The sequence below is a fragment of the Coregonus clupeaformis genome, chromosome 1 (assembly GCF_020615455.1).
Source record: "Coregonus clupeaformis isolate EN_2021a chromosome 1, ASM2061545v1, whole genome shotgun sequence".
NCBI lineage: Eukaryota > Metazoa > Chordata > Actinopteri > Salmoniformes > Salmonidae > Coregonus > Coregonus clupeaformis.
In genome coordinates this window covers 95299490-95315412 of record NC_059192.1, presented here as the reverse complement: position 1 = coordinate 95315412, position 15923 = coordinate 95299490, and the positions used below count along the sequence as shown (strand labels likewise).

Genomic DNA, 15923 nt, shown 5'->3' with positions numbered 1-15923 from the left:
GAAGAACCGTGCCCGTGCAATGACTCCGTCATAGTCCCAATCAGCGGAAGTGGATAACTATATTTAACAGTCACCTGATTGAGACCGCGGTAGTCAATACACGGACGCAGACCTCCATCCTTCTTCTTCACAAAAAAGAAGCTCGAGGACGCGGGAGAAGTAGAGGTCCGTATGTATCCCTGTCTCAGAGACTCGGCAATGTAAGTTTCCATTGCCCTTTTCTCCTCCTGTGACAAAGGATACACATGGCTCCGCGGGAAGCCGGCTCCTGTCTGGAGGTCTATCGCACAATCCCCCTGTCTATGAGGTGGCAATCGTGCCGCTCGGGTTTTACTAAACACGCAGTACCAAATCCTCATACTCAGGAGGAATGTGCAGTGCGGACATCTGGTTCGGACTTTCCACCGAGGTCGCCCCTACGGAAACACCCAGACATAACCCCTCACACTGAGCAGACCACCCTTTAAGAGCCTTCTCTCGCATCGAAATAGTAGGATCATGGGTAGTCAACCAGGAAGCCCCAGTACCACCGGATACGCAGGAGAGTCAATCAGATAGAGTTGAATCATCTCCTCATGACCCCCTGCGTCATCATCCTAAGTGGCGCTGTGAGCTCCCCAATCCACCCAGATCCCTAACGGACGACTATCTAAGGCATGTACGGGAAAGGCTTATCGACTGGAAGGAGGGGAATCCCTAACTTAACACAGAATTTACGATCTATAAAATTCCCAGCTGCGCCTGAATCGAATAGCGCCTTATGCTGGGAACGAGGTGCAACCTGTGGAAAACAAACAGGTAATGTAAAGTGGACGACAGAAAGCTCTGGGTAAGTAGGGCGCCTACTCACCTGGGAGAACTCCCCCACTGTATGGCCTGCCATCTCCCTCCTCAGGGAACCCTCCCCAGCACCTAGCCGCGGTGTGCCCTCCGCGGCCACACTTGGTGCAGGAGACTGCTCCCCTCGGGTTCCTTCCTCTTTTCGTTCTAGCGCCAGCCCCTCCGAGCTCCATCGGACTCGGCTCGGAGGTGCTGGAGGGTGGAATGGGAGGCCCCCATCTGGGACGCCCGCGGGTCGTGAGTAGGTTGTCCAGACGAATAGCCATGTCCACAAGCTGGTCAAAAGTTAAAGTAGCGTCCCTACACGCTAACTCCCTGCGGGACGTCCTCCCTAAGGCTACACCTAAAATGGTCTATGAGGGCCCTCTCATTCCACCCCGCGTCAGCCGCTAGAGTCCGGAACTCCAGTGCGAATTCTTGAGCGCTCCTCATCCCCTGTCGGAGGTGGAATAGACGTTCCCCCGCCGCTCTTCCCTCTGGTGGATGGTCAAAGACCGCACGAAAGCGGCGGGAGAACTCCGCATAGGTGACTGTGGCGGAGTCTATTCCCCTCCATTCGGCGTTGGCCCACTCCAACGCCTTGCCGGTGAGACAGGAGATGAGGGCGGAAACGCTCTCGTATCCCGAGGGCGCCGGGTGTATAGTGGCCAGGTAGAGCTCCACTTGCAAAAGGAAACCCTGACACCCGGCAGCGGAGCCGTCGTACGCCCTCGGGAGCGAGAGCCGAATCCCACTGGGTTCCGGTGGATGAGTAGGCAGGTTCTCTGGTGGTGATGGAGCGACCGGTGGGGCTGTGGGAACACCGCTGATCTCCCAGCGCCGAAGAGTGTCCATGACGCCCTCCAACGCGTGCCCGATCCGATTGATGCGATGTTCCTGTCCCTGGAGACGGTCCTCCATGCTGTCGACTTGTGCTCCTGCTGATTCCATCGAGGTGGTGTGTAATTCTGTCAGGGCCGTGTAGAAATGGTGTGGTGTGGAATCAGGTGCAGAAGCAGATTGATAGTCCAATAATCTTTACTGGAAAGTGCGAGGCAATAATCCAAAAACAGCCAGAGGCAAAACGCACACAGGCGTAAAATACAAGCGCGCATAAACAGGCGCGCAAAACTCTTCTCAACCGAGAAGTAAGCAATACAGTAGAGGCGTACCAAACACAGGTACGAAAATGACACCTAACACGAAACAATTACACACAACACTACACTAACAACAAGGAAACTAAATAGGGTGATTAATTAGACATAACACAAGACAGGTGTGGCTAACAGACAAAACTAGTCAAACAGAAAACATAGAGCGGTGGCAGCTAGTACTCCGGAGACGACGACCGGCGAAACCTGCCCGAACAAGGAGGAGGAGCTGCCTCGGCCGAAACCGTGACAGAATCACTAAGAATTGTCATTCTAAATTTGTTTTAGATAATTAATTTGATTATGAGTTGTAAGCTGACTGATTGATTTGAGTACGTCATTAATACGTTAATAGCTAAAGATGTTGACATTGCAATTAATGTATTAGATATTGATATTGATTATTTTGATTGTTATACTACTTGTGATATGGGTAAAGAAGTTATGTGAGCTAAAGATGTTGACAGTATTCTCAAACATGCCCTGGTATTGCGTATACAATCGCAAGATAACTGCCTTAAATAGATATTATGGTTAAAACAATGCTACGTTAGTTTTAATGTGTTAGGATACATGTATATGGTTTATTTCTAGTAAAAACATTTGAATCTATGATGTTAATGCAAGGATTGTGCCTTATATCATGAACATGTAGATTTTTATGTCACAGTATTCACATATTAGTCACTATATACATTTGAAGTATTTGGATGTATTGATATGGGACTATTAAATCCCAAAGGGGGGAATGATGAGGATTTTTCATTTAGATAAACAAAGTTAATCACAACATGACGAACATGGAGCCAGGGTTAAACATGGGTACATCTCTGTTGCTAGGCAAGAACTTAATTGGTTCCTCTCACAGGGTTTGTGTTTGTGTGAAATGGGGATCTGACCTCGGGTCAAATTCCTCTCTCTTACCTAATCCAAGGCTGTCCTGATTTATCAGTGACTGAAACCAGAGTGTTATCCTTTGCCTCTATTCTAAGGCATATTAAGGGAATGGAGTCAGGGTTGAACAGAGTTCAGGCTAAACCCTTTGTCTCTCCTTGGGCGTCTACTTGATTAATTACAGCATGACGGGAGGGGAGAGAGGGGTTGGGCTTGGGTATGTTTGAGAGATTGATTGTGGACCTGCCATGTCCAACAGTCAATCTCCAGGTCAAGCCAGGGTGAGCCGGGGTTGAACAGAGTTCAAACTGAACATGATTCTTTTTGCATTACAGGGTTTGATTAATTGCACCACCATTGTTTCCAAACTGAATACAGAGAGGAGAAGTCAGATTTCGCCACTATCATAAACTAAGGAAGTGGGTGGAGCGGTCAAGAGGTGGAAACTGGAGACAGTGGTGGGGGAACCCAAGAGGGAGGGGTTAAGCTAAAATGTATGTGAAATGACTATATAAACTGAGCGCTGGGAGTTGGGAGGGAGATGCTTTGCAAACCACTTCGGCTTTGTCTGTTGTAATACAGTCTATCTTAATTCTACAAAAACTCTGAAATACTTTGGTTCTTTGATCTGTATAAGGACGAATTTGCCACATCAAGCGCAGTGCAAACACAGTTAAGGGAACAGTGTTCAACTGGAGCTTGTTACCCAGCATTCCTGGTGCTGACTAGGCTTGGTGTTGAGGGGAGGTGTGGCAGCCCTGCTGCACCACAGGGTCTTTCACACCTCTCTGTTTATTGCCAGTCATACTCATAACAAGATAATAAAGTGTTGCAAAAACTAATTTGCCTATCACTTTCCAACTCAGACCTTTAGCACTACCTTCAATAAAAGGGGCCTGCAGATGGTAGTTGTTTCAGAATCATCAAGACTCTTCTGTCAACTCTCCTTCCTCGGCCTTATTGACAGACAGGGAATTCAGTGCTTGACTGCTCTGGGTCATCTTCATCATGTGGCTATTGACACTTGTAGCTTGGTTCGTGATATGGGCTGGTGGGACGTACTGGTATCTTTTCGGCAAGCCAAGCCCTTTTTCTCTGGATTCAGTGAGGCCTCCGGAACCCCGGGTGTTTGACCAAAGGAAGAGGGACAAAGTGAACAAACAAGGTACGGTAAAGCTCTGAGTTTGCAGAATTGGGCATGTGTGACTGTGTCTGCTCTGTGTCCCACAATGTATGTATAACATTTCCATGTTAAATCACAATATTGATATGGAATGTGTTACTGTTCAAAGCTGGGGGGGATAAACAGTCTGCTGAGTATTGCCTTCGACCAGATCACCAAAGGGCCAGCTGGAGTTTGTGAAGCTGGACCAGCACTTTGACACCACCCAGATTGGTGAGGAGAAACATGAGTACAGCATCTGCAAGACAGAGATGGAGGCTCACCTGAAGAAGCAGTTCCCAGATGACGTTGCTACCATCAAAACTTTTTTTAATATCATGAAGGCACTTTATTTATTTCTGCAGGGGGCTTTGTTGGTCATGAGATCACTAATGTGATCAAATGAGGATCAACAGTATTGTAGTCACCTCAAGCCATCACCTAGCAACCTCATCAAGACATTTGGATCTCTTGGGGTAACAGCTGAGGTGTTTGGTTGACAGTCCCAAGGTCAAAGGTTCAAGCCCTGGTTGGGATTACCCTCTGACTTCGCTACAGTATATTAACTGATGCTTTTTCCTGAAATGTCCTTCTGTATCATGAAGACCCATTACCTGGCCTCTCTGAAGCTGGTCCCCCACTACCTGGCCTCTCTGAAGCTGATCCCCCATTGACTGTCTCTGTTCCTGCTGAAGTCTGGCATCGCCAACTTTTACCCTTTCTGGTACTGGAGCTACAGACCTGGTCAGCACTTTGACCACCAACACCTTGACCACCTTCACATCATCTTCAGCTACCTCTTCTACGGTAGGTAGACTTAACATTCTAGATTCTATTTAAGTGATAATGCCAGAGAAGCCGGTGTTTGGAGGATATATTGGCATGGGTGGGGCAAACCATGCCAATATATCCTCCAAACACCGACTCTGAGGTCATTATCACTTTTATCACTGTAACGGGTTACCGACATATTAAAATAATGATTTACATATTTTAATTGAAAACGTTATTTTGATTAATTTATTCATACTATTTCATCCTTCCACAAGATATACAGTGCATTCCGTAAATATTCAGACCCCTTGAATTTTTCCACATTTTGTTACGTTACAGCCTTATTCTAAAATTGATTACATTATTATCTTTTTCACATCAATCTACACACAGCACCCCCTAATGACAAAGCAAAAACTGGATTTTAGACATTTTTGCAAATGCAAAAATATACCTTATTTATGTATTCAGACCCTTTGCTATTAGACTCGAAATTGAACTCAGGTGCATCCTTGAGATGTTTCTACAATTTTGATTGGAGTCCACCTGTGGTAAATTCAATTGATCGGATATGATTTGGAAAGGCACACAGCTGTCTATATAAGGTCCCACAGTTGACAGTGCATGTCAGAGGTCGAAGGAATTGTCCGTAGAGCTCCGAGACAGGATTGTGTCGAGGCAGAGATCTGGGAAAGGGTACCAAAATATTTCTGCAGCATTGAAGGTCCCAAGAACACAGTGGCCTCCATCATTCTTAAATGGAAGAAGATTGGAACCACCAAGACTCTTCCTAGAGCTGGCCGCCCGGCCAAACTGAGCAATCGGGGGAGAAGGGCCTTGGTCAGGGAGGTAGGAGAACCTTCCAGAAGGACAACCATCTCTGCAGCACTCCACCAATCAGGCCTTTGTGGTAGAGTGGCCAGACGGAAGCCACTCCTCATTAAAAGGCACATGACAGCCCGCTTGGAGTTTGCCAAAAGGCACCTAAAGACTCTCAGACCATGAGAAACAAGATTCTCTGGTCTGATGAAACCAAGATTGAACTCTTTGGCCTCAATGCCAAGCGTCACGTCTGGAGGAAACCTGGCGCCATCCATACAGTGAAGCATGGTTGTGGCAGCATCATGCTGTGGGGATGTTTTTCAGCTGCAGGGACTGGGAGACTAGTCAGGATCGAGGGAAAGATGAACGGAGCAAAGTACAGAGAGATCCTTGATGAAAACCTGCTCCAGAGCTCTCAGGACCTCAGACTGGGGCGAAGGTTCACCTTCCAACAGGACAATGGGCCTAATTCACCAAACGTTCTTACGAAGTAATGTGTTCTTAAACCCCACTTATGCACCTTTTACGAAGATTCTGACATTCACTAATGTTTTCTCATCTTGGATTTGTTCTTAGCTAAGAACAAAATCCACGCTCACTCAAGAGCATTCTCACGCACATTTGAGTGATGACAGTTTGCTCCAAATAGTTGGTTACTGCATTTCATTTAATTCTACAGTTGTTTACAATGATAGTATTTTACTGTAATGTATTTCTGATCATTTGTTGGAAAAAAAATCATAGTATGCAAAGAAACACTAACACTGCAATTTACATCAGCAATTAAGATGATTAAATCCTGCATTATGTGGTGATTGATCGTGCTATTTATAGGGCCAAAATGGGCCTGTTTCTGCACATCAGGCATGCTATCAAAATGACATTGCTGCTTGACGACATTGCCGAGCGTGCTCTGAGAAGGGAACACATCTTTGAGGATCACGTTGATTTATTTGCAGAGACTGACGAGTACTTGATCGGATGGTTTAGGCTTCCAAGACACGTTTGAATGGAGCTGTGTGATACTTTGGAGCCAGCGATGCGAACCCATACCCAGCGGTCCACTCCAGTACCACCTCATGTGCAGGTACTCTCCACCTTGGGATTTTTAGCCACTGGGACATTTCAGCGGGAGTTAGCAGACCGGGTGGGCATATCACAGCCATCCATCAGCCGCGCTCTCCCACGAGTTGTGGATGGAATAAATCAACTGGCCACACAATATATTTTCTTCCCCTACACAGCGCAACAACAGCTGCCGGTCAAGAGAGGGTTCTACTCAATTGCGGGTCTGCACAACGTAATCGGGGCAATAGACTGCACTCACGTGCGCATTAAGGCACCCTCACCAGACCCATTCCCATACCTCAACCGCAAGCAATATCACTCAATCAATGTACAAGTCATCTGCGACTCCGACAACAATCTCTTGAACGTGGTCTCCTTGCTTCCCAGGAGGTGCACATGACTCTTATATTTTGCAGAACAGTTCTGTGGGAATGCGCCTGGAACAAGGAGCTACTGGAGACGCATGGCTCATTGGTAAGCATCGTTCAGTAATTTCAAATTCCAATTGTTGGTTTCAAAAAGTGGGTTTCTTCATTAATGACTTGTTTCATCAGGAGATCGGGAGTATGCCCTTGAGGACTAGCTAATGACGCCACTAACAAACCCTCAGACGCACCAAGAGGCCTCTTATAACCAGAGACACGCACACACCCGCTCCACCATTGAGCGAACCATTGGTATTCTGAAGGGACGCTGGATGTGTTTGGACACAGCAGGTGGTAAGCTGCTTTACAAGCCAGAGAAGGTGAGTAGGACTACTTGTTTTATTCAGGTTTGAAAAATGGAGAACATGTTGTAGAATAATCTAATACCAACAATTCATTTTATTTAGTTTTTCTAGCTTTTGATCATCTTTACACCGTTTTTAGGTTTGCAGAATAATCATGGCCTGTTGTGTGTTACACAACATCGCTATAAAGCGTGGTGTCGTTCTCCGCTAACATCAAGGCGGTGACCCGATCCTGTAGGTTCATGCTCTACAACATTCGGAGAGTACGACCCTGCCTTACGCAGGAAGCGGCACAGGTCCTAATCCAGGCACTTGTCATCTCCCGTCTGGATTACTGCAACTCGCTGTTGGCTGGGCTCCCTGCCTGTGCCATGAAACTCCTACAACTCATCCAGAACGCCGCAGCCCGTCTGGTGTTCAACCTTCCCAAGTTTTCTCACGTCACCCCGCTCCTCCGCACACTCCACTGGCTTCCAGTTGAAGCTCGCATCTGCTACAAGACCATGGTACTTGCCTACGGAGCTGTGAGGGGAACGGCACCTCCGTACTTTCAGGCTCTGATCAGTCCCTACACCCAAACGAGGGCATTGCGTTCATCCACCTCTGGCCTGCTGGCCCCCCTACTTCTGCGGAAGCACAGTTCCCGCTCAGCCCAGTCAAAACTGTTTGCTGCTCTGGCACCCCAATGGTGGAACAAGCTCCCTCATGACGCCAGGACAGCGGAGTCACTCACCACCTTCCGGAGACACTTGAAACCCCACCTCTTTAAGGAATACCTGGGATAGGATAAAGTCATCCTTCTACCCCCCCTTACCCCACCCAAAAAAATAAATAAATGGTAAAGTGGTTGTCCCACTGGCTATCATAAGGTGAATGCACCAATTTGTAAGTCGCTCTGGATAAGAGCATCTGCTAAATGACGAAAATGTAAATGTAAATGTGTTCCACTTCCACTTCAGCCACCACACCAGGATGTGCGTCCTGACCCATTGCTGGGACCAGACAACCGACTTGGCGTGGAAGTCAGACAACAAATAATTTCTCGTTTTTGATTTGTTTTGTCCTTTAAATACCACAAATTAAACACATGAAATGACACAGGTTTCAGTGCGCGTTCTTTATATTTTTAAATGTGTGTTTATGTTTTTGAGTGTTTCTGATATTGTGGCCAGAGTAGAAGCGATTTCACAGAGACTGGTTATCCAAGACCACATCGGAGATGACACGTTCAGTTGGACGGGACCTGGGGGCACGTACAGAGGCAGGCCTACTGCAGGAAGGCCGAATGGTGTCAGGTTTCTCTTCACAGAGGGTTTGCCTGGATTGGAGATCTGTAAATAACAAAAACGATACTGAAAGTGAAACAGTCACAGTGCACAGATTTTTTGTTGTTGTTGATGTTTCAGTTTGTTAATCATAGGCCTACTGCAAAAGCAATAGGATTTCAAACTGAATAAACTAGGAATTCAGGTGATGACTCATTCACAGTCTCATAGGCCCACATTTGGTTTCACAAACTGGTGTAAAATTCCTTTCCAATGGTTTCACCGTTGCTTTCAGTTAAATTATGGCATGAAATTGTATACATTCAGAAAGACTTGCTTACCGTCTGATTCACTGGTGGGAGATGGCCTTGGAGGATATGAAGCTGTTGATATAGGGCCCTGGTCAGTGTCCAGTTGCTCCGCTGATGGCACATCTGAGAGTGCCGTCTCACCAATAATGGCCCCGATGCGTTGGTCAATCTCAGATAACTCAGGGCCTGCATGCCCCCCTCCAGTGGTCAGCATATGTCTCTTATGTTTGCCAATGGATTTTTTGGTCTCTGATTTTAAGTCAAACCATTTATTTTTTACATCTTCAATTGGGCGACGTTGTCCAGAAACAGAGTTCACGGAATCTGTGATATCCTTCCATGCCTCCGTTTTGTTGGTGGCTTTAAAACCACTGGAAACACTACTAAATATTATGCCTCGTTTGGCATTTACCTGTTGCAGTAGAAATTCTATTTCAGAATTACTGAAGTTCCTTTTTCGTTTGGTGATCGGTGGACCACCACCGTCTGTGCGTCTTTTGGACATTCTCCAACTTTTCTTGCACACGGCCCTGAAGTGTCATGTCCTTATATGGGAATTCGCGGGGCGTTTTCTTATGCTAATTAGGAACAACTGGCACACGCTTTCAATTACGAAGACGTGGGATTCATCAAGCCTAAGAACACAGGTGCGAACAATTCTGTTGTTTAAGAACATGTCATGAATCCGACGTAGACTTTTCTTAGGGAGTTTATTAAGAACAAAGTTTAGAAAATTCTTAGGTAGATATTGGTGAATGAGGCCCATTGACCCTAAGCACACAGCCAAGACAACGCAGGAGTGGCTTTGGGACAAGTGAATGCCCTTGAGTGGCCCAGCCAGAGCCCGGACTTGAACCCGATCGAACATCTCTGGAGAGACCTGAAAATAGCTGTGCAGAGATGCTCCCCATCCAACCTGACAGAGCTTGAGAGGATCTGCACAGAAGAATGGGAGAAACTCCCCAAATACAGGTGTGCCAAGTTTGTAGCATCATACCCAAGAAGACTCAAGGCTGTAATCACTGCCAAAGGTGCTTCAACAAAGTCCTGAGTAAAGGGTCTGAATAGTTATGTAAATGTGATATTTCAGATTTCAGATTTTGTATAAATTTGCACACATTTCTGAAAACCTGTTTTTGCATTGTCATTATGGGGTAATGTGTATAGCTTGATGAGTATAAAAAAAATCCATTTTAGAATAAGGCTGTAACGTAACAAAATGTGAAAAAAGTCAAGGGGTCTGAATACTTTCCGAATGCGCTGTAGTCCCGTCACAAATCTTGGGTTGCTTCCCAATCCGGATGGTCGTTCGTTCTATCGGTTCTGTTGCCAGAGACGCGACCCAGTCGTTCAGTCTTTTTGTTCTGTATCTATGGACGCGACCCAGTCGTTCGTTCTAAATGTTCCATTGTCATACTGGCTGGCAACGTTCTTATCCCTTTATCCCTTGCTTGCTAGCTAGCCAACTACGGCTAACAAACAGTCACGTCAAACAGTGCAGCCAGAATAACAGCAAAGTAGCTGCATTTGCATTTGTTTAAGCTGTTTTCTTGTTACATTTATTTGGATACATCCATAACAATGAGCTAATGATGCGCAATTTCACCTGCCGTAGAAAATGTGCTCTCTCGTCAGGACACTGTTGTACAGAGGAGCTAGCCAACAACACAGCTAACACAATCACTTCAAACTGAAGCTGGAAAGACTGCAAACTAGCACTTCGTTTCGTTTTACCTGTTTTCTATTGATATTTATTTGTATATCCATAAATATGATGCTGATTCATGATTTCGACTGGCTGAGAAAAGCTGCCTGCCTGTCTGTCTCGTCCCGACTCCCACCACGCTCATTACTATGCGACAGCTGGAGATCAAATTTGAATATTGAAACAATGTTGTAAATTTTGGAGAGACAGACAGCAAGGTTTATACAAATCTCCCCTGTTGAAAACTAAATGTTTGTCTAAAAGAAATGTGAGATAATGTCTAGATTCTTTTTATAGTGGAGATAAAGTTCATAAAGTGCCTGGCTGGGCTGATGAGACAGTGGATTGCGCAGTCAGATGGAACAGAGTAAATAGGCATTTTAACGTCATAGATTTAGCTGGTTGTTTAGCTTATTATTTATTTTCTGTTTCCCCTCAAGGTGTTCCACCCAAGGACTCCAGTGTTGTGATCAATGCTCTTCTGTTGCACCACGACAAGAGAGATACTACCCTAAAGGAGGAGATCTCCTACCACATCATCCCTGTCATCCAGAAGTCTGGAGGCAACATCCTGGTCAGACCACCTATCACCCAGATTCTGGTCAACAAGGACGGGGCTGCATATGGTGAGAATCCAGGTATGGTCCATATCCTTTTCACAATGGACAAACAGAGTCGTATTGCATTGATTCAGTCCCTGAATGATAGGCCAGATGTGAAAACTCTATAATAACAGCCCACAGACAAATGACACACACAGTCAACACAGTCTCCCCTTGTTGTGCTGGGAGAGTAAGTATTACATCGCTTATTTCCTCATGCAAGAATTATGAGGACTTAAAGAAGCTTGTCCTGTGATGAGATCATGTTGATATTTCAAAGGCATACAATGTATTTCTGAGTCAGATCCTGTTTGTTTCCATTGCCAGGTGTGAAGGTGAGGAAGGGACAGGAGGAGGTGGAGGTACATGCTCCTGTGATCATCTCCAACTGCGGTCTGTTCACCACCTTCCAGAAACTACTGCCCCCTGAGATCCAGACCAAGCCAGGTGAGTCACACTGACAAACTAACAACATGTAGGATCTCAATCAATCAACTGACTGATCGATCAATCGATCTGTGTTGCCTTATGGTGTTCTGTCTTGCTATTGTCAAGTCTTGCTATGGGCAGTTGAGGGAAAAGTACACAATTATCATACTTGAATAAAAGTAAAGATACCTTAATAGAAAATGACTCAAGTAAAAGTGAAAGTCACCCAGTAAAATACTACATGAGTAAAAGTCTAAAAGTATTTGGTTTTAAATCTACTTAAGTATCAAAACTAAATGTAATTGCAAAAATATACTTAAGTATCAAAAGTAAAAGTACATCAAAAGTAAAAGTATAAATAAGTTCAAATTCCTTATATTAAGCAAACCAGACAGCACAATTTTCTTGTTTTTTAAATTTACAAATAGCTAGTGGCACACTCCAACACTCAGACATCATTTACAAGTGAAGCATATGTGTTTAGAAAGTCCACTAGATCAGAGGCAGTAGGGATGAACAGGGATGTTCTCTTGATAAGTGCGTGAATTGGACCATTTTCCTGTCCTGCTAAGCATTCAAAATGTAACGAGCACTTTTGGGTGTCAGGGAAAATGTAGGAATTCAAAAGTACATTATTTTCCTCAGGAATGTAGTGAAGTAAAAGTAAAAGTTGTCAAAAATATAAATAGTAAAGTACAGATACCCCAAAAAACTACTTAAGTAGTACTTTAAAGTATTGTTACTTAAGTACTTTACACCACTGGCTATTGGTTGATGGTAAAACACTTTCTTCCTAACAGACATCCAGAAACGTCTGACATGATGAAACACGGCAGAGGATCATTATCTCTGGCTGTCATGGAACCCAAGAGGAGCTGGGTATGGTCGCCACCAGCTTCTTCTTCATAGTAATATGGATGGCTCCTAAGTACAAGGCACCGAGTGCTCTTTCAACATTGAAATGAGATGACATCGCTCTCTGTACTCACAAGGTGGCGCTGCTGCATAAACAATGAATACAAGCAGTTACTATGGCATCCATATATAGCCTACAGTTATATATGACCGTTTTTTATGGAGACTAGTTTATTGATGCATCATCACTCCAGCATTCTTCAGATGTTTACAGCCTTGTTGTTTTGTGTAGGATGGAAGGGTTCTTTGCCATGAGTAAAGAGGATGAACCTGATAACATCCCCATGATGTTCATCACCTTCCCCTCTGCCAAAGATCCTATAGCCAAAATGAGACACCCAGGTAGGATACTGTACCACTGAATATCAAAGATAATGTAGTCAAATGGTGTGTACTTCTTTGTCTGATGTACTGTATATACCATGTTACATTCCAGAGAAATCATGCATGATGATATTGACCATGGTGAAATATGAGTTGTTTGAGGAATGGAAGGATACAACCTCAGTAAGGAAATGGGGAGATGACTACACCAACTACAAAATGTCATTCTTTGACTGGGCATGCACCCTTTTCCCCAAGCTGAGAGAAAAGTTATGAACAAACTAACATAGTGTATATTGAATCTCTCGCTCTCTCTCACTCGCTCTGTGTTTGGGAGTTTGTAGAGGTTTAGAGATGAATCCATGTTAATTCAATGAATCAATTAGCAGTCAATTAACTATTGATACTGTCTCTATGCTCTGTTCTCCAGGAAGTGTTCCAGGACGTTGTGAACCCCCCTAACTAACATGCACTACTTGGGAGCCCAGCGCGGGGCCATGTACTCTACTGAGCACAACCTGGACCTCTTCCATGCTGAGGACAGTGCCAGGAACCGCTGCTCCACCCCTGTCAAAAAGCTTTTAATCTCAGGTTACACTCCTGGAGCTTCTCCTCTAATGCTTCTCCTAAAGATGAAATAATCTATAAAGTGAGATGAAATGTGCATTAGCCGTAAAGTCTATTGAGTTATATAGTCACATGTTGTAAAGTCTATAAAGTTATATAGTCACATGTTGTAAAGTCTATAGTTATATAGTCACATGTTGTAAAGTCTATAGTTATATAGTCACATGCTGTAAAGACTATTGAGTAAAATAGTCCCGTGCTGTAAAGACTATTGGGTTAAATAGTCACATGTTGTAAAGTCTATCGAGTTAAATAGTCACGTTGTAAAGACTATTCACAGTTACAAACTCTTGTCTGATTGTAATGTTTTAGTATGTTGTAAAGACTATTCACAGTTACAAACTCTTGTCTGATTGTAATGTTTTAGTATGTTGTAAAGACTATTCACAGTTATAAACTGTTGTCTGATTGTAATGTTTTAGTATGTGAGGGAGCTTGCATGTCTTAAGGCCATCTTTGCCACATCTTATATGGTGTGTGTGGATGTACCTTTTCCAGGGCAGGATGTGTTCAGCTGTGGGATAGCAGGAGCGTTGCACGGCGGTCTACTGTGTGCCTCCATGGTCTTGGACGACATAGTCTACATCGACCTCCTCTTCCTCAAGAATAAGCTGAAGAAGCAGAAAGCCAGAGTGATGGCCAGGCTGGCCTAGAAGCTTGAGTGAGGAGACTGCACTCTATTTCTACTTCTATGCTCTGGGCTGAAGTTTCCCCTATAAGTACAGATCTAGGACCAGCTTCTCCTCCCCCTAATCCTAACCTTAACTATTCGTTGGGACAATCTAAAACTGACCCAAGATCAACATCCAGGGCCAGCTATGCGCGGTTGGCAGAAACCGCTAACTGTAAGGGTTGGGGTGAGGTGTGACCCAGGTGCGGTGCAGGATATACAGTAGGCAGTAGGCAGAGATGGTGAAACAAGGATCTTTACTGGTGGTCCCGAAGCCAAAATACAAAATAACAGACTTATCACAATAAAAGAAAGGCGGAGCAAATAAGTCTCCAAAAATCGGCTGACAGCCAAAATACGAAATACTACCTAAGACTGAAACAAATAATGAAACAGGGAGAACACTTCTCAAGTACCTGTACATAGATCTCCGATCAGACACTGAGTAGTACTGCTGGACATAGAGAAACTAGCAGAGAAAACTGAGCAAGGGAACACAGGGAAGTGAGGGCATAATTACACAGGTGAACCGATAGACACAGGTGACACCAATAGGATGATGATTAGTCCCGACTGTGAGTGAGGAGGTGCCTAAGGTTGTCGGAGGTTGACACCTAGTGGGTCGCTCCGGAACTGCGTCCCCCTCCTGTAACAGCTAACATCCAGTTTTCAGGGATACAGTATCTTTAACCTAGCTTCCTTTCCCCTGAAAACCCAGCAAACAATTTCTTGTTACTTCTGCATTCCTAGAACATTAGTAGGAATGTTCTAAGAGGGGTAAAATGGTTCAAACTTCTCAGAACGTTTGACAGAGGTTCCCAGGGATGTATACATATTGTATGTAATTTTACAATTACAGATTGATTTGAAAATACAGAATCTGCCAATGATAAGTAATTCTTGAATATGTATGCACCACTTGCACTGTGTCAAAGTTTTTACATTTTAAATGTGAATGATTTGATATTGTATTATTGTAAACATGTAGCATAGTTTTGTATAGTTTTAGTATACTATAAACTAGTGTAGGGAAAATATGAGAACATTTAAATTGAAAAACAATACACTTAGCAATGACTATGAGCTCACAAAACAGAGAATCAATTCAACAATATACAGTGCATTGACTTTTTCCACATTTTGTTACATTACAGCCTTTTTCTAAAATGAATTTCTAAAAATGTTTTACTCATCAATCTATACACATTATCCCACAATGACAAAGTGAAAACAGGTTTTTAGAAATGTTTACAAATGTATTAAACATAAAAAACTGAAATATAACATTTACATAAGTATTCAGACCCTTTACTGAGTACTTTGTTGAAACACCTTTGGCAGCGATTACAGCCTTGAGTCTTCTTGGGTATGATGCTACAAGCTTGACACACCTGTATTTGGGGATTTTCTCCCATTCTTCTCTGCAGATCCTCTCAAGCTCTGTCAGGTTGGATGGGGAGCGTCGCTGAACAGCTATTGTCAGGTCTCTCCAGAGATGTTCGATCGGGTTCAAGTCCGGACATTCAAAGACTTGTCCCGAAGCTACTCCTGCGTTTTATTGGCTGTGTGCTTAGGGTCGTTGTCCTGTTGGAAGGTGAACTTTCGCCCCCAGTCTAAGGTCCTGAGCGCTCTGGAGCAGGTTTTCATCAAGG

At 44.3% G+C, this 15923-nt stretch overlaps 1 pseudogene; it reads left to right on the top strand.

Moving 5' to 3' along the window:
• The first annotated feature begins 4141 nt into the window (after positions 1–4141).
• LOC121570100 lies at positions 4142–14266 on the top strand (annotated as a pseudogene).
• Positions 14267–15923: the final 1657 nt, after the last annotated feature.